General features: G+C 36.4%; 2 protein-coding genes across 3 annotated transcripts in view; one reads left to right on the forward strand and one right to left on the reverse strand.

The window, feature by feature from the left end:
• The window catches only part of LOC127856857 (dynein axonemal assembly factor 9-like), a 128,058-nt gene that overhangs the window by 64,735 nt on the left and 38,457 nt on the right, over positions 1-24,866 (reverse strand). The window lies entirely within an intron of this gene.
• Positions 1-24,866, forward strand: part of LOC127856882 (rhodopsin-like) — a 43,097-nt gene that overhangs the window by 16,049 nt on the left and 2,182 nt on the right. Inside the window, exon 1 of one of the 2 annotated variants that reach the window (XM_052393063.1) lies at positions 16,576-17,462. The exons of the other annotated variant lie outside the window; for it this stretch is intronic. The gene's annotated coding sequence lies outside the window, so the exon portion shown is untranslated. Of the gene's footprint in view, positions 1-16,575; positions 17,463-24,866 lie in introns of those variants that run through there. 2 annotated transcript variants of the gene reach the window in all.

A 24,866-nucleotide genomic window follows, 5' to 3' on the forward strand; every position in this document is an offset into this window, starting at 1 on the left:
GTCGCCAGAAAAGATAGCAAGATTGATAGGTTGTTAAAATCCATATTAATGCAAACAATCTATTGAAGAAAAACAAAAACAATCCAGTCCGTATTTTGTTCATATTCCTATTTGTTTCCATTTTCATCCAAAACAGTTTTACCTATTGTGTTTATTTTGTTGTTTTTTTTGTCTGAAAAATGACTCACAGTTTTAGGAATACAACCAAACCTCAGCAAATATTATCGGAAATGTGCGAGGTCCCACGTTTTTTGCATCATGGGTTGCATTAAAGAAGTGCCATAGATATATTAATGGAGCTGCATATATATAATGAAAGAGCAGTATAGATACATTTAAGGAGTGTCATTGATATACCAAAGTAGCACCAAGTTAATGGAGTGCTGTACATATATTAAAGAAGAACCATAGATATAACAGGAGCTGTGTTTGTAAAACACAATGCCCCAACCCATATATCTGACCTTCGACCTTAACCTTTGACCTTGAAGGATGGCCTTGACCTTTCACCACTAAAAATGTGCAGCTCCATGAGATACACATGCATGCAAAATATCAAGTTGTTATCTTCTATATTTGACCTTTGACCTTGACGAATGACCTTGACCATTCACCACTCAAAATGTGCCACTCCATGAGATACACACGCATGCCAAAAACCAAGTTGATATCTTCAATATTGCAAAAGTTATTGCCACGATTAAAGTTTTCGGACAAACACACAAATACAATGACAGACAGCCACACACATACAATGACAGACAGACACACACATACAATGACAGACAGACACACACATACAATGACAGACAAACAGGCCAAAAACAAAATACCCCCGATCATTTGATCTTGGGGCATAATAAAGAAGAACTAAAGAGACATTAAAAGAACAGAAGATATATTAAAGGGTCACATACACACTTTAAAGGACCACCAAAGATATATTAAATGAGCACCATACAATTATTAAAGGAGCACTATAGACACATTAAAGGAGTGCTGTAGATAAACTATAGGAGCACCATAGAATTATTAAAGGAGTACATAATAGACACATAAAAAGGAGTGCTGTAAATAAACTATAGGAGCACCATAGAACTATTAAAGGAGCACTAAAGACTATTTAAAGGAGTGCTGTAGATAAAAAATAGGAGCACCACAGATTTACTGTCCAACCTGCCTGAGAGACCGCCTGTTAATAGCGACCACCTGTCAATCGCATCGTTTTCCCCCGAATGATTTCACTATACATTGAACCTGTACATAAAGCCTGCCTGTCAACAACCACCAGCGACCACCATTTTTAAGTCCCAAAGTCGATTTTGATAGCTAACAATGACCACTTCAACGACCACCATTTTACATTCCCAAACATTTATCGACTTACACAATCGTTTAAATTCTCGTAATATAACGTTTTATAACAAATAATTTGGATTTGACAAAACACCATACATTTACATAATAAAACAATGAAACAATATTTTTTGCAGCATTTTCTATTAAACACTGTACGTTTTCATCGGTTTGAAAAAATAAAAAATCTTGTATTACTTGAAAGAGGCTAACAACGACCACTTCAATCATAACAATTAACGATTTCACAATTGTCAATAAAACAATGGCTGCCATCATGCTGTGATAGTCACGTGATAAACATCTTACCAGTGCACTGGTCGGACGCTATGGAGATATTGGCAAGTGACAATTTACTCAACTCTATAGCAGTTTTTTGTTTATTTAACACACATTGCTAATTGGTAACCGCCTGCTTCTTTTAAGCATTTGACACTTTGTCGAAAGCGTAAGAAGTTTCCTTTTAATTTTAGTGACTCGCGATTAAGGTACTTATTGCCAAAAAATATAAAAGAAAAGATTTTGGCCCACATCAATTACTCATTAAGGAAATTTATGGTTTTGTTACAATTACGTTTGCAATTACACACATACATTATGATATTCATTCCCTTCTTAAATTTCTCCGTGATAAGACGTGCATAAATAATAGAAAAAAGTAAATTGTCAGTTACCATTATGGTATCCAAGCGTAAGTTCTTGATGTTGGATGAACACGTTACAGTGATTAGTATGTTAGACATAAGACACAGTTGTAGGCAAGTGGCTAGTGATCTTGGTGTAGGCAAGACTCAAATCAAGAACATTCTGAAGCGGAAACAGGAGAACGCCCTAAGCGTGAGTCGGAATACACATCAGTGAATGACTTAGCCCACAAGTGGTTTATGGACGCTAGTGCAAGGCTCGTGCCTGTGTCTGGACCTATGATCCAAGAGAAAGCCTTGAAGTTTGCGAGTGAGTTGGGGCATTTAGACTTCAAGGCAAGCAATGGCTGGCTTGAATCATTTGTAAAACGAAACAACATTGTGTTTAAGACTCAGAGTGGTGAGCGTGGTGAAGTGAAGAGTAACATTGTAAGCGAGTGGAAGCAGAGGCTTCCCACTGTTTGTGCGGGGTACGAAGCCAAAGACATTTTCAATATGGACAAGAGCGGCCTTTTCTTCAGAGATTCAACCAGGTCAACTAACTTCACCAAGGGTGAATCGTGCACCGGCGGCAAGCGATCCAAGCACTTTTGCATTCTGCTCCTCCATGACTGCCGAGAAGCTGAAGCCGCTCGTTATTGGCAGGTCCAGGAAGCGGCGCTGCTTTTGTTCCAAGGACATACGGAAGCTACCGGTCCGTTACGAGGCGAATTGCAAGGCTTGGATGGTCATCCCCCTGATGGAGGATTGGCTCAGGGACCTCGATCGTTAGATGAGGAAGCAGAAGCGCAACATCCTGTTGCTGCTGGACAACGCCCCAGTCCACCCCGACATCACACTTAAGATCGTACATCTACATTTCCTTCCGCCAAACACGACGTCTTTGGTGCAGCCTATGGATGCGGGCATCATTCAGGCGGTAAAGCTTAAGTTCCGGAAACGGCAGCTCCAGCACGTCCTTGCAGAGATTGAGCGTCATCCAACCAAGCTTGGTCCCAAAATTTTACGCAACATCTCGATCCTCGACGTCATCTATTGGACCTCGGCTGCTTGGCGCGAACTTTCAACAGAGACGATTTCCCTAAAGAGTTGCCTCACACCTGACTTCCTAACAACTGGCAACAATGCGACCCTCATGAGTGATTACGCTGATTTTGACCCTGAAGATGATGTACCCCTCTAAATGATCTGTGTGTCTAAGGAACTCTTCGACTGCGCAATCAATGAACTCGGCCAGATTGGCAACAACCTGTCGACTTGCAATACGGAAATGGATTTCTGGGAGCAACCGGCACCCCAGATCCTCGCCAACCTCAATGGCAATACCACCACCGCCAAGAGTGACGACCAACATGAAACAGAAGCACCCAAGTGTGTAAGTCTTGGTGAAGCAGCTGAGTGCTTTCAGAACCTGCGCACGTTTGCACTACTCAAAAGTACTGTTTACTTAACTCAATTATGGAAGCTCAGAATGTGTTTGACAAATTTAGGATGGACTCTAGTGTCAAGCAGAGTAAAATCAGTGATTTTTTAAAATAAGTGATTTGATTATGTGTGTGTTTGTGGGGGGGGGGGGATGTCGTTGTGCTTATTTTTTGTTGCTGTTATTCTTTTATGTTTCAAAATTGAAATAAAACATGTTAATTCAAACATATTTGTTTAAGTAAGTGATTTGATTGTGTGTGCGTGTTTTTGTGGGGGAGGGGTGGTTGTGTTAGTTCGTATTGTGTTTTGTTGTTACTACTGGTATGCTGATTATCTGTCTGGTATCTTATTCTTTTATGTTTTTAAATTGAAATAATACATGTAAATATAAAAACAAAACTGTGTTTTCAATCCTTTATTACATTATACATGCTTTAGTATTCCCCTATTTAAACAATAGAGCACATACATAGATAAAGTACCTGGTAGAAGCCTACTAGCATACATGTATTTTGCAAAGTTTCAATCGACCCTGCCAATAAAGACCACCTGCGAACAAAAGCCACAACGACCAAATCCCTTGAGTGGTCTTTATTGGCAGGTTGGACTGTATTAAAGAAGCGCCATAGATATATTAAAGGAGCACCACATATATATTAAAGGAGCACCACATATATATTAAAGGAGCACCACACATATATTTAAGGTGCATCATAGATACATTAAATGAACAACAAATATATATTAAAGGAGTGCCAAAGATACATTAAAGAGCCTCATAGAAAAATGTGGGGGGGGCTGAGGATAACTCAACTTGAACCTCGTTCTGGGAAAAACCTGGAATGCTTTTGCATTATCAGCATCATCCCAGATTAGCCTATGCAGTCTGCACAGGCCTATAAAGAACAACACTTTCTGCTTTTATGCAGTTGTGGTTTTAAGGGTGTCTTTTCTCAATGAAAATACAGTCTTTGCGGACAGCACAGGCTAATCTGTGACTACACTTTAGGCATACATTAAGCCCAGTTTTCGAAGATCAAGGCCCATTAAAATGTTGTACCTGTTTTGATACCGAATTACTAAATAAGGGACTGCTTAACATTTACAAATGAGACATTGATCACATTTTAACTATCCTCATTAAAGAGAAATAGCATTTTGAGATTATATTTTTATTTATTTTAAACTAGCTTCAAGGTACCAAGTTGCTGTTAAACAAATATGCTTGATCAAAGCAACACTGATCACTCCACCTTTCTGTTACTTCAACAAAATTACATGGTTTTTCATCATTTTCCACTTTTTTATTTACCTATATTTTCAAACTCCATCCTTACATGTATACATTTTTTAAGTGAATACATTTTGAGGCACAAACACTTTCTATGACCGTCTGCACCTATTAACCTCTATTTACACCTTTTAACAAATTAATATTGCTGCACATAATAATATTTTATAATATATTATAATTTTGTAAGCAGAAAACATTTGCCATCAAGAAGAAAAATATTATGTTTTCACTATGATACAACTGAAGATCCGATATCCCTTGGGAGCTATGTGACTACTGGCCAAGGTCACATGTCACATGAGTTTTGAGATCTTACCGTATTTCTTCGATTGTAAGACGGGGTTTTTTCCCGATTTGTTAAGGCATAAAGTCGGGGGGTCGTCTTATAAGAGCATCCTAAGAAAAAACTTATTTTTTTTACAATATTTGTGCAGTGATAACCTTATTTCTGATGAAGAAAATAAACTACTTTCGTTTAGATACATTATTTGCCGCTTATATCCTTTTGTTATTATATATTATAAATGATATGTCTGTTTGAAATACTCACGAGTTTATAATCGAATAAAAGTTAATTTATTAATTTTTCCATTACATTAATAAAAATGCATTGATTAAAATAATGACATTCAAAACAATGTATTACCGGTAATTATAGACCAAATCGGCAGAGTTGTAATCATACATGTTAATCCCTTTTGTATAAACACCCCAGACAGCAGTCTACACAATAATTATGTCAGTAGACGTGCTATGCGTGTTTTCATAACGCCCAACACCTACTCCAGTTCTGTCCAGATGTTCTCTTGAATCAGTAAACAGTACAATTACTGTTTCAATAATTACTCAAATAATAGACCGTAACGATAAGGATACGGCGTGTTTGATTTGAAATCAATTTAAAAGAAATATCAAATTATTCGCGATATAATTGTGTTAAAAATACCGATGAAACATTTAACCGAAATCAACAGAATTCAATGTTTTCTGCGCTACACAGTTTGTATAAACAAGAGGGCCATGATGGCCCTGTATCTCTCCACTGTTTTATTATGCGAAAAAAAACGTGCAATGCGCATGGGTTGAAATGTACTCAAGCATGTGACTTTCTCTTTCTTTCCCTCGTCCCACTGGGCGCTTAAAGTTGGAAGGGTGAGCATTTATATATGGAAAAAGTTACTACCGTGTTAACTAAACAGACTAAAAAGCCCGTGAATTGTTGCACAGGTCCTTTGCTTATAACGAAGGTACATTTATCTCTCCAAAAGATATATACTCGTTCTTTCTATTTCACATATTTTTAGATGCTGAAGATCAAATCTACGCATTTGATTTGAAACAGATTCACAAGACCCATATGAATCAAAATGCCTTAACCCTTTACCAAACGACACATTTTGGACATTCCCAATTTGAAAGAGGTTGCAGATGACAATAAAATTGTAATCGAATCTGAAGGAAATGATCAGGTAGGGAAGAAATCATTGTGATAAAAGGAGAAATTGCTCATCTTGAGCAATTTCTCCTTTTATCACAATTATTTATAAAGTCGTCAGCTACAAACCTTTAAAATCCTGTTAGTGTTTGGTAAAGGGTTAATAATCTCTGGTTCCTTCTTAAGAGCCTTTCACACATTTATAACAAATACAATAGACGCATCTTTCTTTGTAAAGAATCATCTCAAAATATAACAAGGGCTGTTTGTAAAACATGCATGCCCCCCATATGGGCTGTCAGTTGTAGTGGCAGCCATTGTGTGAATATGTTCTTTGGCACTGTGGCCTTGACCTTTGACCTAGTGACCTAAAAATCAATAGGGGTCATCTGCGAGTCATGATCAATGTACCTATGAAGTTTCATGATCCTAGGTGTATTAGCTTTCTTGAGTTATCATCCGGAAACCATTTTACTGTGTAAAGTCACCGTGACCTTGACCTTTGACCTAGTTACCTGAACGTCAATAGGGGTCATCTGCAAGTCATGATCAATGTACCTATTTAGTTTCATGATCCTAGGTGAAAGCCTTCTTGAGTTATCATCCGAAAACCATTTTTCTAAGTTGAGTCACCGTGACCTTGACCTTTGACCTAGTGACCTGAAAATCAATAGGGGTCATCTGCGAGTCATGATCAATGTACCTATGAAGTTTCATGATCCTAGGCATAAGCATTCTTGAGTTATCATCCTGAAACCATTTTATTATTTCGGGTCACTGTGACCTTGATCTTTGACCTAAAGACCAAAAAATCAATAGGGGTCATCTGCGAGTCATGATCAATGTACCTATGAAGTTTCATGATCCTAGGCATAAGCGTTCTTGAGTTATCATCCGGAAACCATTTTACTATTTCAGGTCACCGTGACCTTGACCTTTGACCTAGCAACCCATAAAATCAATAGAGGTCATCTGGGAGTCATGATCAATGTACCTATGAAGTTTCATGATCCTAGGCATAAGCCTTCTTGAGTTATCATCCGGAAACCATTTTACTATTTCGGGTCACCATGACCTTGACATTTGACCTAGTGACCTGAAAATCAATAGGGGGTCATTTGCGAGTCATGAACAAATTTGATAGAGGACTATTAGATATCACTACATACCAAATTTAGTAGCCCTAGGCTCTATAATTATGAACAAGAAGATTTTTAAAGTTCGCACAAAATAGGCTTTATTTAAGCATATGTTCATTTTTGTGACCCCCCGGGCCAGGGTCAAATTTGTCCCCAGGGGTATAATTTAAACAAACTAAGTAGCGACCTTTTAGATGTCACTACATACCGAATTTGGTAGAAATAGGCCCAACAGTTATGGACAAGAAGATTTTTAAAGTTTGCACAAAATGGGCCCAATATAAGCATATGTTCAATTTTGTGACCCCTGGGGAACGGTCAAATTTGATCCCAGGGGCTTAATTTGAACAAACTTGGTAGAGGACTATTAGATGTCATTACATACCAAATTTGGTAGCCCTATGCCATACGGTTATGGACAAGAAGATTTTAAAAGTTTGCACAAAATAGGCCTTATACAAGAAAATTTTCAATTTTTTGACCACTTGGGGCAGGGTCAAATTTGACCCCAGGGGCATAATTTGAAGAAACTTGGTCAAGGACTATAAGATGTCACTACATACTAAATTTGGTAGCCCTAGGCCCAATGGTTATAGACGAGAAGATTTTTAAAGTTTTCACAAAATAGGCCTTATATAAGCAAATTTTCAACTTTTTGACCCCCAGGGCAGGGTCAAATTTGACCCCAGGGGCGTAATTTAAAACAAGGGACAAAATTGTCACAAAACCAGGTTTTCATTGTGAAAAAAAAATCTGATAAAGGGAGAAAACTCAAACTGAACTTTTGAAATGACCAAAAAAAATTAACCCCCTTTGTAAGTTTTTTTTTTTTTTAAATCTATTTTTAGTCGTGGCGACCTTGACATTGGAGATATTGGCGTGATTCTTTCGTGGGACACACCGTCCCATGATGGTGAACAAATGTGCCAAATGATTTTAAAATCTCACAATGAATGACATAGTTATGGCCAGGACAAGCTCATTTATGGCCATTTTTGACCTTTGAACTCAAAGTGTGACCTTGACCTTGGAGATATCGACGTAATTATTTCGCGCGACACACCGTCAAATGATGGTGAACAAATGTGCCAAATGATTTTAAAATCTGACGATGAACGACATAGTTATGACTCGGACAAGCTCATTTATGGCCATTTTTGACCTTTGAACTCAAAGTGTGACCTTGACCTTGGAGATATCGACGTAATTATTTCGCGCGACACACCGTCCAATGATGGTGAACAAATGTGCCAAATGATTTTAAAATCTGACAATGAACGACATAGTTATGGCCCGGACAAGCTTATTCCGCCAGCCCGCCAGCCAGCCAGCCCGCCCGCATTCGCCAATCTAATAACCAGTTTTTTCCTTCGGAAAACCTGGTTAAAAAACTTGGTAGAGGACTATAAGATGTCACTACAAACCAAATTTGGTAGCCCTAAGCCCAATGGTTATGGACGAGAAGATTTCTAAAGTTTTCACAAAATAGGCCTTATATAAGCAAATTTTCAAATTTTTTACCCCCCCCCCCCCCCTGGGCAGGGTCAAATTTGACCCCAGGGGCATAATTTGAAGAAACTTGGTAGAGGACTATAAGATGTCACTACATACCAAATTTGGTAGCCATAGACCCAATGGTTATGGACAAGAAGATTTTTTTAAAGTTTTTACAAAATAGGCCTTATTTAAGCAAATTTTCAATTTTTTGACCCCCTGGGGCAGGATCAAATTTGATCCCAGGGGCATAATTTGAAGAAACTTGGTAGAGGACTATAAGTTGCCACTACATACCAAATTTGGTAGCCCTAAGCCCAATGGTTATGGACGAGAAGAGTTCTAAAGATTTCACAAAATAGGCCTTATATAAGCAAATTTTCAATTTTTTGACCCCCCAGGGCAGGGTCAAATTTGACCCCAGGGGCATAATTTGAAGAAACTTGGTAGAGGACTATAAGATGTCACTACATACCAAATTTGGTAGCCCTAGGCCCAATGGTTATGGACAAGAAGATTTTTTAAGTTTTTACAAAATAGGCCTTATATAAGCAAATTTTCAAATTTTTTTACCCCCCCCCCCCCCTGGGCTGGGTCAAATTTGACCCTAGGGGCATAATTTTAAGAAACTTGGTAGAGGACTATAAGATGTCACTACAGACCAAATTTGGTAGCCCTAGGCCCAATGGTTATATACAAGAAGATTTTTAAAGTTTTCACAAAATAGGCCTTATATAAGCAAATTTTCAATTAATTGACCCCCGGGGCAGGGTCAAATTTGACCCCAAGGGCATAATTTGAACAAACTTGGTAGAGGACTATAAGATGTCACTACATACCAAATTTGGTAGCCCTAGGCCCAATGGTTATGGACAAGAAGATTTTTCAAGTTTTCACAAAATAGGCCTTATATAAGCAAATTTTCAATTTTTGACCCCCCAGGGCAGGGTCAAATTTGACCCCAGGAGCATAATTTGAACAAATTTGGAAGAGTTTCACCCCAGGTACATTCCTGAGAAATTTCATCAGAATTGGACCAGTAGTTTAGGAAAAGAAGATGTTTAAAGAAAAAGTTAACGCACGGAAGGACGGACGCACGGACGCACGCACGACGGACACAGGACTATGACATAAGCCCCGCTGGCCTCTGGCCAGTGGAGCTAAAAAATCAATGCACGCACGCTCTCCATGACCTTGTACATAGCGGCATAATTTTCGCGCTCTTATGTCGGGAAATATACATGATGACTATATTGGAAGCATTTGTAAACGTTGTGTTAACATTAAACAAGAGCACCGCCTTGCGGGTGAAGACCGCTCATCTATTTTCTTTTTAAAGGTGAAGGGACTCTCATTATCAATCACAAAGGAGGGAGGGGTGGAGTGAAAAGGGGTGTATATAGTGGGGTTGTGGACATTTATTACATTATCTTCCAAAAAAGCGAAAAAAAAAAAAATCGGGGGCAGGGAAGGGGGTGGGGGGGGCGATGGGGGGGGGGGGTATTTTTTGGGTGCGATGGTTGGACGGTATTTCAAACATAACCATTTTTTAAAAAAAATGGAGGGGGGGTATAGTGTGAGGGTGTGGTGGTAATTTGTGAGATGATCTTAAAAAAAAAATAAAAAAAAATAAAAATAAAAAATAAAAATTGGGTGGGGGGTGGGGTGGGGGGGGGGTGGGGTGGGGGTATAGTGTGAGGGTGTGGTGGTCATTTGTGAGATGATCTTAAAAAAAAAAAAAAAAAAAAAAAAAAATTAGGGGGGGGGGAGGGGGGAGGGGGGGGAGGGGGGGAGGGCACGGGGGATGGTTTGGGTGGAGTCTATTGTGGTATGTCAGGTAAGAGTAGTTTCGTCAAAGTATCAATCAAATCTAATCATAAATAAAGAAGTTATGGCAATTTTAGCAAAATTTAATAATTTGACCTTGAGAGTCAAGGTCATTCAAAGGTCAAGGTAAAATTCAACTTGCCAGGTACAGTAACCTCATGATAGCATGAAAGTATTTGAAGTTTGAAAGCAATAGCCTTGATACTTAAGAAGTAAAGTGGATCGAAACACAAAATTTAACCATACATTAAAAGTTACTAGGTCAAAAAAGGTCCATAATTCCGTAACAATGACAACCAGAGTTATGCAACTTGTCCTTTTACTGTACCCTTATGATAGTTTGTGAGTGTTCCAAGTATGAAAGCAATATCTATGATACTTTAGGGGTAAAGTGGACCAAAACATAAATCTTAACCAAATTTTCAATTTTCTAAGTATAAAGGGCCCATAATTCCGTCCAAATGCCAGTCAGAGTTACATAACTTTGCCTGCACGGTCCCCTTATGATAGTTCATAAGTGTTGCAAGTATAAAAGCAATAGCTTTGATACTGTAGGAATAAAGTGGACCTAAACACAAAACTTAATCAAATTTTCAATTTTTAAGTATAAAAAGGGCACACAATTCTGTCAAAATGCCAGTCAGAGTTACATTACTTTGCCTGCACAGTCCCCTTATGATAGTTAGTAAGTGTTGCAAGTATGAAAGCAATAGCTTTGATGCTTAAGGAATAAAATGGACCTAAACACAAAACTTAACCAAAATTTTCAATTTTCTAAGTATAAAAAGGGCACATAATTCTGTCAAAATGCACGCCAGAGTTATCTAACTTTGCCTGCCCAGTCCCCTCATGATAGTAAGTAAGTGTACCAAGTTTGAATGCAATAGCATTGATACTTACTGAGAAAAGTGGACCTAAACGCAAAACTTAACCAAAATTTTCAATTTTCTAAGTATAAAAAGGGCACATAATTCTGTCAAAATGCACGCCAGAGTTATCTAACTTTGCCTGCCCAGTCCCCTCATGATAGTAAGTAAGTGTACCAAGTTTGAATGCAATAGCATTGATACTTTCTGAGAAAAAAGGACCTAAACGCAAAACTTAACCGGACGCCGACGCCAACGCCAACGCCGACGCCAACGCCAACGCCAAGGTGATGACAATAGCTCATAATTTTTTTTCAAAAAATAGATGAGCTAAAAATCGGGAGTGTGTTTCGGATTATAAATTATTATTCTCATTTGGGAATTTAACGGAACATTTATACTTGTGGTATATTTGTTATGAATTAAATATTAATTTGTTACAACGCTTTACGTGTCTAAAAATATGTTTTGATAGCATTATGCATTAAAAGCACAAATTCCAGGAGGATAACACCGGTTGACTATCATCAGCCTCTTACGTAACTTGCCATGATTTTATCGAGGTGAAGTGCACTGAACAGACCGTTTAATGTGGTAGGTAAAACAAAGCCATAAAACTGCAATAAACCCCTGAAATAATCGATTGATATTGACATGTTGCCACCTTGGGGTGGGCTGTAAAACACGCATTGTGTAAACCATTACAGGTATTTTGACTGTTGAAATTTTACCGATTTTCGTCCGTAAAAATTGCCCCTTCTTATTAGCGAGGCCATGACAATACAGCCAATCTGGGACCTAAAGTTGGGGTCTCGTCTTACAGTCAATCCGTCTTAAAATCGAAGAAATACCGGTTTCTCCTTTTATAGGATTCCCACCATTCCCAAAGTATATCCGAGTCCATGAAAATATCATCCATGTATGATAATAACAAGTGTGTCAAACAATAATATAATATAAGAAAGCAATATGATGTAATGATGATTTCCATATAAGACATAAATGACAGCATTTGGCTGCCACTCCTAAAACTAGTAAAAACAAGGGACAAAATTGTCACAAAACCAGGTTTTCATTGTGAAAAAAAAATCTGATAAAGGGAGACAACTCAAACTGAACTTTTGAAATGAACAAACAAAATTAACCACCTTTGAAAGTTTGTTTTAAAATAAATCTATTTTTAGTCGTGGCGACCTTGACATTGGAGATATTGATGTGATTCTTTCGTGCGACACACCGTCCCATGATGGTGAACAAATGTGCTAAATGATTTTAAAATCTCATAATGAATGACATAGTTATAGCCCAGACAAGCTCATTTATGGCTATTTTTTACCTTTGAACTCAAAGTGTGACCTTGACCTTGGAGATATTGACGTAATTTTTTCGCGCGACACACCGTCTAATGATGGTTAACAAATGTGCCAAATGATTTTAAAATCTCACAATGAACGACAAAGTTATGGCCCGGACAAGCTTGTTCCGCCCGCCCACCAGCCCGCCAGCCAGCCATGCAGCCAGCCAGCCCGCCCGCATTCGCCAATCTAATAACCAGTTTTTTCCTTCGGAAAACCTGGTTAACAAAACATGCTGTCAATCTTCAAGGACATGTTGACAGATTGAATGCTATTTAGAGAAATCTTGGCTAAATGCATAAGTGTAAAGTGTCAACCCATATTACCATGTGCACTCAGATTTCTGCTGCAACTGGAATTTCTTTAATAGAAGACCTCCTGTAAACAAAAAATACCATTAAAGCGGATATTTTTGTCCCTGTCCAGACTGCACAGGCTAATCTAGGATGACACTTTGCACACTTGCATTAAGCCCCATTTTACCAGAACAAGGTTCAATGAGTTAGTTCATGGCATACCAATATGACCATTAATGACCAATACTGACCACTTTGACCACTGCTGCCACTTTGGTAACTAAAACACTCTGCCAGATGGTCAATCAGGCACATGGGATCTCTATTGCCTGGTCAGTCATTATTTTACTATAATTGCTGTCTGTTTTCATTAGCTTTGATGGGCACACTTGTAAAGAGGGATAACATTTGGACATGTTTTAATCCTCCCATAACACAGGGGTGGCGAAATCTCAAAAAACTATACTTGTCCACGGACAACCATTTAGGAAATTTAACTTGTCCGTTGCTGAACTACACTTGTCCGTTAATGTTTATATAAATTATAAACGCATTTATTGATGAATGTAAAATAATGTGGAATATATCAAAATGAGTATGATTTGCTTGTTTTGTTTATAGTTGTATTTCAATGGTTCATTCATTATAACAGTATATTATAAACAATATAAAGACTTTGTCAAACTTTTAATCTTGCAAAGCTAGTGTTATTAAAACACGTGTTGAACATTAGTACATCGTTATCTTAACAAATTAGACTAGTCCAATATGTCGACCTCATCAGACTGAGGCTCTGCACCGCTACTGGTAGCAATTTGATTATCATCAACTGGTACCCATTGAAAATCTGTAAGCCAGGTTTTTTGAAAAGTTCTGGTGCGTTTACTTAGATCATATTTTTTATCATAATCTTTCTAGTATTTTTGGGAGGTGGACTGCTCAAGCTTCGTGTTTCTTCTCTGTTGTTGAATATTAAAAAAAAAAAATGTTCCATCTTTACCATAAAGTCGTCTGAAATAGCAAGGTAGACCGTGTTTTGATTATCTTAGTTTGATACTTTTATTTCCGTCTGATTGTAAATATAAAGAAACCAGTCTGTACACTGTCTAACAGTCGGGCCGAATGTTGAAAATGCGGCATGCTCCCGGTCTCTTGTAGAATAAGGGAGATCACTGCGCAGGAGAGTGCCCGTATTTTAGCTTGATTGCTCCGCAAATAGCACTGACAATGTAATCGCGTGTCAACATCCGGTTTTGTAAAACTTAATTACGGCTTAATACAATGTATTTTTTTGTATACCTGGACCCGACTTTAAAAAACTTGTTGTCCACGGACAACTTAATTGAAAAATATCAGTTGCCCAGACAAGCAAATGTACGACTCGGGCAACTCGGACATTTGATTTCGCCACCCCTGTAACACCCATGATCCCACCCCAAGGGATTGTCAGAAGTCATGACCCTTGCAGGATTCTGTGGAATAACAATGAGTGTCACACTGGGAAGAAGGGGCCTAATGAATGTGCGTACAGTGAAGAAGGGGCCTAATTAATGAGTGCACAGTGAAGAAGGGGCCTAATGAATGTGTGTACAGTGAAGAAGGGGCCTAATTAATGGGTGTACAGTGAAGAAGGGGCCTAATAAATGTGCGTACAGTGAAGAAGGGGCCTAATTAATGAGTGTACAGTGAAGAAGGGGCCTAATGAATGTGCGTACAGTGAAGAAGGGGCCTAATTTATGAGTGTACAGTGAAGAAGGGGCCTAATGAATGTGTGTACAGTGAAGAAGGGGCCTAATTAATGAGTGTACAGTAAAGAAGGGGCCTAATGAATGTGCGTACAGTGAAGAAGGGGCCTAATTAATGAGTGTACAGTGAAGAAGGGGCCTAATGAATGTGTGTACAGTGAAGAAGGGGCCTAATGAATGTGTGTACAGTGTCATCAATGATTAGCCTGTGCAGTCCTCACTGGCTGATAAGGGACGACACTTTCCGCTTTAATGTATTTTTTTTTTAAAGGAAAATTCTCTTTTTTAACAAAAATCCATTTAATAATTCTGATATTTCACACTCTGTATTCAAATTGGCTTCAATAACCAGGCAATTATATGACACCATTAATCTTTATATCATGATGATGTCACTATTAAATTAGACATTATCTAATTTTAATGTTCTGAATAAATGCATAATTTATTGTAATGTTGATCATGATTGCGAGAAGGTGTATAATAATTTATTGTTGCATGATTGTGTTGTTCTGGTGTATTGTATCACACTTGTTGATTGTGTGGCATTGTATGTGCTGTATTATTCTACAGAATCAAATTGTGCAATACATTCCATGGAAACACAAATAAATAGTAGTAGTAATAACTGTAGAAATAGTAGTAGAAGTAGTAGCTTTCACATAGTAAACATATCACTTTTACAAAATAGCGTAACAAACTGAGGGTATATGCAGATTTGAGTGATTCACTGTTGTTGCCCTAAAAAGGGTGTGACAACAAGAAAGCATATTACGACAACAATTTGTAAAATAATTGTATTTAAGTCTGTCAAGGAAGCAATGGAATTTAATAAAGTGTTCTGTTATTTCCCTCTAGTGTTAAAAACACTTCTTTTACAAAATCTAGGGTGCTTTTTGATTTAAGGAAGTCAGCATTGCTAAGTAGAAGGGAATTATAGACACTATTGAGCCATTTTTAGGGAAGAACAGGTACTTGGTGGCTATAGAGTTCATTAAAATGCTAGAACCCCTATTAACTTACAGTCTTAATGAACCCTTTCCCACTCAGAAGACAATTGAAAATGGCTATGTGCAAACAGCATTAAACCAGAACAGCCTTCGAGTTACTCCCAGTCTGTTCAGGTTTTATACTGTTTGCTGCTAATAAATAACTGAGGGTTGGAAATGAAGTCATTTAAATTTGAATCCAGTAGGGTATTAAATTACATATATCTTTCTGAGGGACTACAAATGCGTCAAAATACGTATATAAGCGGTTAAGGGTTAAAATAGTAAAAAAGTGGAGGAAACTGATTGGAAAATCTAAAATATTTGTTATAATATGTAATTCTTCTGAAAAAAAAAGCAATTAACACAATTAACAACCTTTGGAACACAGTTTTAAATTAGTAGGATTACAATATGTAATGCAAATTATATAAAAAGTTGCTTGGAATATATTGTCAGAAAAAATAGACACCATGTACTGGTAATAATTTCATCAGATATTAAAACAGGAACCTATAATAAATTGAATCTTCAACCTTAGTCTGTGATTGACGTATGCAATGTAAGTAAATTGGGACCAATTTTTTTAATGTTCAGTTCAGACAAGTTTCACTGTATATGCAAGTATTTTTATTGTTTGCTTCCTTTTTGTAAGTATATATTGTTGCATCCAAATAACAGGTTTAAGAGTGTTATGCAAACATTGTATCATTATTTTGTGTTTACTTTATCACTTAGGATTAAAATTAAATAAAATATTTGTTTGACTTTGGATTTAAGAAAAACTATTCATTAAAATTTCAAACAAGGCTATTAAATTACTAAACATAAAAATATTTGTATATTATATCAATTTCACATGGAGGATGCAAAGTGATTCTTAATCAACCCAAAAAAATATTTTCTGGAATAATTCTATTTTGGGACAGAGAATGTTATATTATTATTGGCAAGACACTAGAGTAAATTAGATGTCATCATAACGTCTTATTTCTTGGTAAATAGAGATTGATTTGACAGACTTGTCAGTAACAAATGTCATTACCACTGCCAGATACATTCTAATGAGATGGAAATGAACATTTCCTTAACAAGCAAAGCCAACATGAGTCTTAAAGTAAAAGCAATTTGTAAACCGAAAAAAGCGATTTTTACCCAGCAAGTGACAAAAGTAAAGAGTCAATAAAAACAATGCCTTGAGGCTGGTTGGAGTTACAGTATTGATCGTGAGGGACATAGAATACACCAGTATCCAATCACTCACTTGCAAATCACTATAGTAACTGAAGCATTTTTCTCCAATATTGTGGTGACTCTGCTACGACTACATAATCTATTTCCGAAGAAAGGCAGCAGGCCAATAGGATAGGGCAGGAAATGTGTGACTAGTAAGCACAGTGCAGAGAAGAGGAGATGTTTCTATCTGGGCGGATTATCATTGATGTATGGCCCTGCATTTCCAGTGGAAAATCGTTGATATATAGCCCTGCACATTTCTGTGGAAGTCTTGTTTGAAAATAGCCTGCAGATTGTTGTGTATATCATTGTGTAACCTCATGACAGGAGTACCCAGTTAAAAGCTGGTGATAGATTCCAGGTAAGCGCTGAGAGATTCTTGCAATGTGTTTCTAATAATACTGAAGATTGATAAAAACCTTGTAATGTATTACTTGCACAATGTATTGAGTTAATCTACTGTAATAGTAATTTTGTTATAGCGTTCAGTCATGCAAGCTTTAATTGCTTATATTAAAGTTCAAAAAGCTTATTATTATTCTGAATTATTATTTTTTTCTAAAATATATAATTATAATCATTTACGCTTATAACCATGTCATGTTATGCTACCAACACAAACTTTGTAAGGTATGAACAGGATGTTTTTGACCTGTATCATAACTTTTGACACGAGCAATTAATGTGTTTAACAATAAAATATATTTAAAATAATAAAAAAATATTATTATATTGCACCTCAGTTTTAACTCTCTATATATGGCACAATGTGCAATACTTAATAAAATTTCACTCAATGGACTCATAATATAGATTTAATTTACAACATGCAAAAATTATTTGTCAGAAACAAAATGTCCCCTAATGCGCCGCTTTTTTTTACCTTTGACCTTGAAGGATTACCTTGACCTTTCACCACTCAAAATGTGCAGCTCCATGAGATACACATGCATGCCAAATATCAAGATGCTATGTTCAGTATTTCAAAAGTTATTGCAAAAATTTAATGTAAGGATAAAGTTTTGGGACAGAATGAAAGAGTGACAGATTGACAGACAGACAGGCCAAAAACAATATACCCCCGATCATTCGATCTGGGGGCATAAAAAGATATACACGGTTAAACAATAACATGACATAAAATCAATATCATAGAAATATCAAAAGAAAAACATTGCCTGCCAATGTTCTAATTCTAAAGCATTCTCCCATGAACAGATTTTCACTTTCTTTCAGGGGCCCTACCATCATTCCATCAATAGCTTACAATATTTATTTTGTTGATGAAATAATGCAAGTGAGTCTCCCTCGAGGAAAACTGCGATGTATACATGTGGGTCAAGTGTGGTGACAGATTAGTCTGTGAATTCTGCAAAGGCTAATCAGGGAAGACGCTTTCTGCTTTTATAGCATTTTTATTTAAAAGAAGTCTCTGTGAAAATCCAGTTAAGGCGGAGTGTTGTCTTGATAAGCCCGTGTGAAACTGCAAGGGCTAATCTAGGAAAACACTTTTCACACATGCATTAAACCCCATTTTTAGAGAGCAATCAGGCTCAAGTAGTTAGAGCCACATATATCATCCCATTAAAACAGCTCTGTCACTAACTATGTAAGCTGCCATACTCATTATCACCTGCATGCCTTTGAGATGCATTTCATGTTGCACCAATATTGATCCTTGAATGCACTGTTTAACACCCTTGGGCACTGCACAAGCTAGTATTGCAGTATTTCAGCCTGGGCCTTGGCTTAAAATCAATATCTCACAGCCCAGTCCCCTGTATAACAAAGCACAGTTAAAGCACAATTGTTAATATAGAATAATAGGCTATAAATAGCAAGATATCACCTGTAATAATACAGTGTTAATGAGAAAGCATCAGGTGAAAGAAAGTCTGTTACTGCCTTCTTTGTTCATCATGCTGTTAACACATAATTGTTTTCGTTTTCAATCTTTTTCTGACCCAGTATTTCATGATGTGAATTCTTTCACATATCAGTTACTAGGTTCAGCAGGGGGTTTTTCACAACAACAAACCATGTACTTGCATGCAGACAATATAATATGCCAATGGCAATGGAGTCAACTATAAGAATGGTGAAGAGCTGCAGATAAAGAGTATTTCTCTCATGACTTTTTAAGCTGATAAGTAAACTACAAAATCAAAGACAAAAGTCTTTAATTTTGTATTTTATAAAAAAAAACATGTAAATGTATTAATAGTAAAGAACATCTACTCTTGTTTACATAAACATGCATTTTGAAATGGCTGATCAAATAATCAAAATTGGGGCACTGTTGGTCCAACTTATAATTGCACAACATGCGTATGCAAATTTTTATGATGATTTTCTTCACTCATCAAAAGTAAAATTCATGCGTTTTGGGAAATATTCCATGAGTATTTTACGCAAATACGCATATTATCTGGACCTCTGGAATGGTGACACTTTAAAATAGTTTGTATAGAGTAAAAGGAAAACCAAATAATGACTTATGCAATTATATTATTTACTATATTAAATAAACGTTATTTCACTAAATGAGCCTGAATACAATTGTTGATCTATGAATAATCACTTTAAATTAGAGGTTTCTCGTGATATTGCTTGAATCGTTCCAAAAAACACTAATAGCACTTTACCGTGTCAATTTAAATTGAGACCTATGAAGAGGTTGGTGTGTATTTCACAGCAGCAATCGGAATCAGCCAATAAGAATGCATATGCACATGAGAGTTGTTGATTACGTTATTCTGGTCTGACCTCACTCAGAACCCACACTATGTCATTGATATAAAATTTGGAAATGCTGAAATGACTCCCCCCCCCCCAATCGCGTAAAACATATAATTAGCACTTAACATAACTACAAATATCTTATGAAAACGTAAGGCCAGCAAATTTGTAGTGGCCATAAAAGACAGTTCATGTACTAAGTCAGTTGGTTTCTTTATTGAAAAAAGACTGCAAATGAACCCTCTTGACATGGATTTTATTTTGATTTATCAATAATGCTTTGTTGTTCCTTTTTTAAAAATAACGTCCTATTTAATTGTTATCATTTATAGTATAACAACATACAGTTAAAGTCATTTAGATGATGCGAGTTGCAACAAGTTTTTTGTATTTGTTCACAGTAGGTGGAGTAACATTTTAAGGTTAGGTAAGTTAAAACACTTACTTTCCTAAGAAAGAAGATTTATTTTTGACTCCATGCTTTGAAATTCTTGTGAGAACTCTTTAGTTATAATTGATAACAATGTAAATGATGTGACTCGATTTTTCCTAAATCTACAATATGCAAATTCCAAGTTTCAAGGGTACCAGACCCATTCCCAAAAGGACCAAACGGGCTTTTTAATATTTATATCATTTTATGAGAATGTAAAATAGCAAAAATGTAGGATAATTTTGATACAGTAAGATAAACTATTACAAGAAATACAACGCTGTTATGTGAACAAGAAAGCCCTGTATATTACAAAACAAAACACCTCCAATATTATTGCTATTATTGTGGTCCCACAATGACAACACATGTTAATTTCATTCAGACCACACATGCTATTGTTAAATCTCAGTTCCTTCACAACCAATTAGAACCATCTGACAGTATATTCAGTTACTCTTACCCACCCACCCTCCAAACTTAACCCTTTCAGTGCTGGAACCGAATTTTGAAGGCCTTTGCAAACAGTTTGGATCCAGATGAGATGCCACAGAACGTGGCGTCTCATCAGGATTCAAACTGTTTGCTATTCTGATAGTATTCTTTGAAAAAAAATAAAAAAAAAATGCTAATTTTAGAAATTCAGCAGACAACATTTTAGCAAACGACAAATTTCCCAGCATGCAAAGGGTTAACCAAGTCCCTGACCCAAAAGAATTCATCATAAACTTGCTAACTCAGTTGTATTATAAAAGTGTTACCTAATTATCTCTTGTAAGCTTAAATCTATACCCTCATTGGGAATAATTGGAATATTCTCAAACTGACGAATGGTGTAATTGAGCAGCGTACTGGGTAAACTGGCCTTAATTAAAGCTCATAAAGTATCATTCCTGTCCACAAAGGCTTACAGGAACGACACTTTAAGTATCATTCCTGTCCGCAAAGGAATGACACTTTCTGTCCAGACTGGATTTTCAGTCAGAAGGGACTTTCTTTAAATGACAAAAATCCATAAATTAATATGGAAAGTTTCATCCCTGATAAGGCTGTGCACACTGCAAAGGCAAATCTATGGGCAACACATTATGCAAATGCATAAGGCCAGTTTTCCCAGAACGCAACTTAATTTCACAACTTCTTTTGCCATTCATAAAGCCCATTTTTCTGTTTCGTGCAGATGTCTTTAAACACAAAGTTTAATGTTTACTGTAAACAATGTTTATTTGTTTTTCAATTTCAATTTTGAGTTTTGTTACAAGTATCTCCCTCTAGACATAAGCCTCTAGTGAATGTTTGCTAAACCTTTGATCTAAAAATGCACACACAGACATATTAAACCCCTTACAATATTTAACAGAGAAGACATTGGTCTTTTGGACAAGGGGCCTTTATGTGTACTACACTTAATCCTTGATATTTAAAAATGTAAAAAAAACATGGCATTGTCCACACAAGAACATCATATTTGAATGCAGGCATACTTGAAAAAAGTTAATTTGTTATAATCATTTAGTTAATGTTCATTCAATAATTTGTGTACATAAGTAAATTCTGTTCTATGGATTATGGGATTGGTGAACAAAACATATAAGAAACAAGAAATGTACGTGTTTGTCAGAAACACAATGCCCCCTACTGCGCCGCTTTGAAGCCATATATTTGACCTTTGACCTTGAAGGATGACCTTGACTTTTCACCACTCAAAAAGTGCAGCTTCATGAGACACACATGTATGTCAGATTTCAAGTTGCTATCTTCAATATTGCAAAAGTTATGGCCAATATTAAAGTTTTGGGATGGACACACAGACTGACAGACGAACTGACGGACAGTTCAATTTCTATTTGCCACCCTACTGGGGGAATACAAATTAAAAACATTTTTTTCCATGTAAAGAATTTGATGACGATATTATGGAATGTTTGTTTTGAATTTGCTTACTTTAAAGTATGTGGTAAATTTTGGCATTTTTTGACGATTCATCTTACGCATTTTGTATGCAACATAAATTTCAACTAGACTACTTTGTTTGCAACATTTGTGAAAATTATGCGTTTAAATGGTAATTTCACGGCCTACGCAGAACACTGCCAAGTAAATTACAGTGTCATCCATCTCTTATGATAAAACAGTTGAATTTCCGAAAGTCAGCAATACAATCTCTATTTTTAACCAAAAGATAAGGTTTTTTCAACACACCATTGATGTACCATTTCTTCGACCTCGTTGAAGCCATGAATATTTAATCACACAACTTCCAAAGCTCAATTATTTTGACACTATTTTTTGCAGATAACTAGCTTGACAAATCTCTTTTAACCATAATTTTCTGTTCAACACAAACCTTAACCCTTACAGTGCGGGAACCGAGTTGTGAAGGCCTTTGCAAACAGTTTGGATCCAGATGAGACGCCACAGAACGTGGCGTCTCATCTGGATCCAAACTGTTTGCTATTCTGATAGTATTCTTTGAAAAAAAATCGAAGAAAATGCTAATTTTAGAAATTCAGCAGACGACATTTTAGCAGACGACAAATTACCCAGCATGCAAAGGGTTAAACACTTTGGTTATGCACCATTCTTCAGACCTCTTCAAGCCATGAATATTTAATCACACAACTTCCAGAGCTTGATTATTTTGACACTATTTTCTGCAGATTACTAGCATGATAAATCTCTCCACAGCAAAAACAACAGCCAGAAAGACTTAAATAGAATCAGTAATTAGATTACTACTCCTCACCATTTTACTCCTTGTTATTCTGTATTATGTGCATTCGGAAGACATCAAACTTAGAATGGTCATCATTTTGGTAATTTTCGCTAACAAAACTTTGTATTCATGTTCCGAATATATTTTTAAATATTTTGTCAAAACTTCCAGTGTAATGAGCACTTTTCCATGACTTTTACCATAACTTATTTTAACTGTACTTTTTTATCATTTTAAGTGTATTTTTAAACTGTATTCAAGCTGTCATGGACGTCATTTGATTTTTTTAAGATGAATAAACAATGTCATTTAACATTAAGTTTTGTAGTAAAATCAATGTAAAAGATGTTATTAAATATACAAGAGTCTATTTTACTTTTCTTTGACACAAATTAATAAATACAACAGGTAAAACTGCATATAATGCATTTTGAAAAAACGCAGTTTATTCCAAGATTGATATCTTATTCCAACTTCACATTATTGTTTGTTTTGTAATTTTACTGTTACCTTTGACCATATGAGAGGCTGTATGTTTACCAGTTGATTTTTTTAGTATGAGTGATTATATGTTTAATTCCAAATGTTTGCAACATGTGCTTACCATATGCATGTGCAGACTGCTTAGGCTTATGGGACACCAATTTACTCAAATGTATTCAGCCCTGTTTGTCCAAAGCAATGCTCATATGTTATATACGGAATATGCTAAAACTATAGTGCATAATAGTGCTATAAATAGGTAAATAATTGCCAAAGAATAACTTGACACTAATCCAAATACTTGGCACAGAACAGCATAATAGTATGTTCTGATAATTGTAGGATAAGTCATGCTGCAAACAATTAACATAAACAACCAGAACATTTACATCGACATTTATTTATTACCAACAGCTCAAGAGTCAGTGAATGCCTAATTGAGTTTGAAGCGATGGGTCTATTTCAAGCAAACAATTACCTTTTGGTAATGAGTATTTTCTTATATCTTAGATACAAAAAGCAACAAGAATCCAACGTTTTACCCTTGAAAAGATGGAAGATGGCTAGAAGAATAATTCACAACAACAACATAGTAGAAAACATATCTGCTGTTTACAACCTATTGACTTTAAAATTCAAATTGCTGATCCATCTTCTTGGAAAACTGGGCTTAATGCAAATTAGTAAAGTGTCATCCCAGATTGTACTGTGCAGTCCGCACAAAAGATGGACAACGCTTTCCGCCCACACTGCATTTTCGTTCAGTATAGACCTTCTTTAAATATTTTTTTTATAAAGCAATTAGTGTTATCCCTGATTAGCCCTGCAAACTTGTCGGGCTAATCTGGCACATCACTTTAAGCACATGCCTTTAATGAAGTTTTTCCAGAACGCAGCTCAATGGAGGTTGAAATTCAAATGGTTCATATAATGAGTGCTGACATATCCCATAATAACATTTTTTCCAGAAGAGACAAATTATTCTGCCAGTCTTGAATTCACCGTGGCACCCAAAGTTCCTAATAATGTGGTCTCCCTCTGGGAAAATTGGTATTAATTCATGTGCGAAAAGTGGTGTCCCAGAAAAGCCTGAATAGTGCCCACAGGCTAATAGAGGACAACCCTTTTTTTCCTAGACTGAATTCTTATCTAGAAGAGACTTCATTCAAATGAAAAATTCCATTTAAACAGAAGAGTTATCCCTGATTAGCCTGTGCAAACTGCATAGGCTTATCTGGCATGGCACTTAATGCAAATGCATGTAGCCCAGTTTCCCCAGAGCATGGCTCACTTAATCTTAGACTTAAGCTTCTGTTGACAATTTAAAATCCTCCTAACAACTAGTGATCATAATTTATTGACGGTTTCTAATGTTTCTAGTTTAAACTTTAGAA

Source organism: Dreissena polymorpha, chromosome 14 (assembly GCF_020536995.1).
Source record: "Dreissena polymorpha isolate Duluth1 chromosome 14, UMN_Dpol_1.0, whole genome shotgun sequence".
Lineage (NCBI taxonomy): Eukaryota > Metazoa > Mollusca > Bivalvia > Myida > Dreissenidae > Dreissena > Dreissena polymorpha.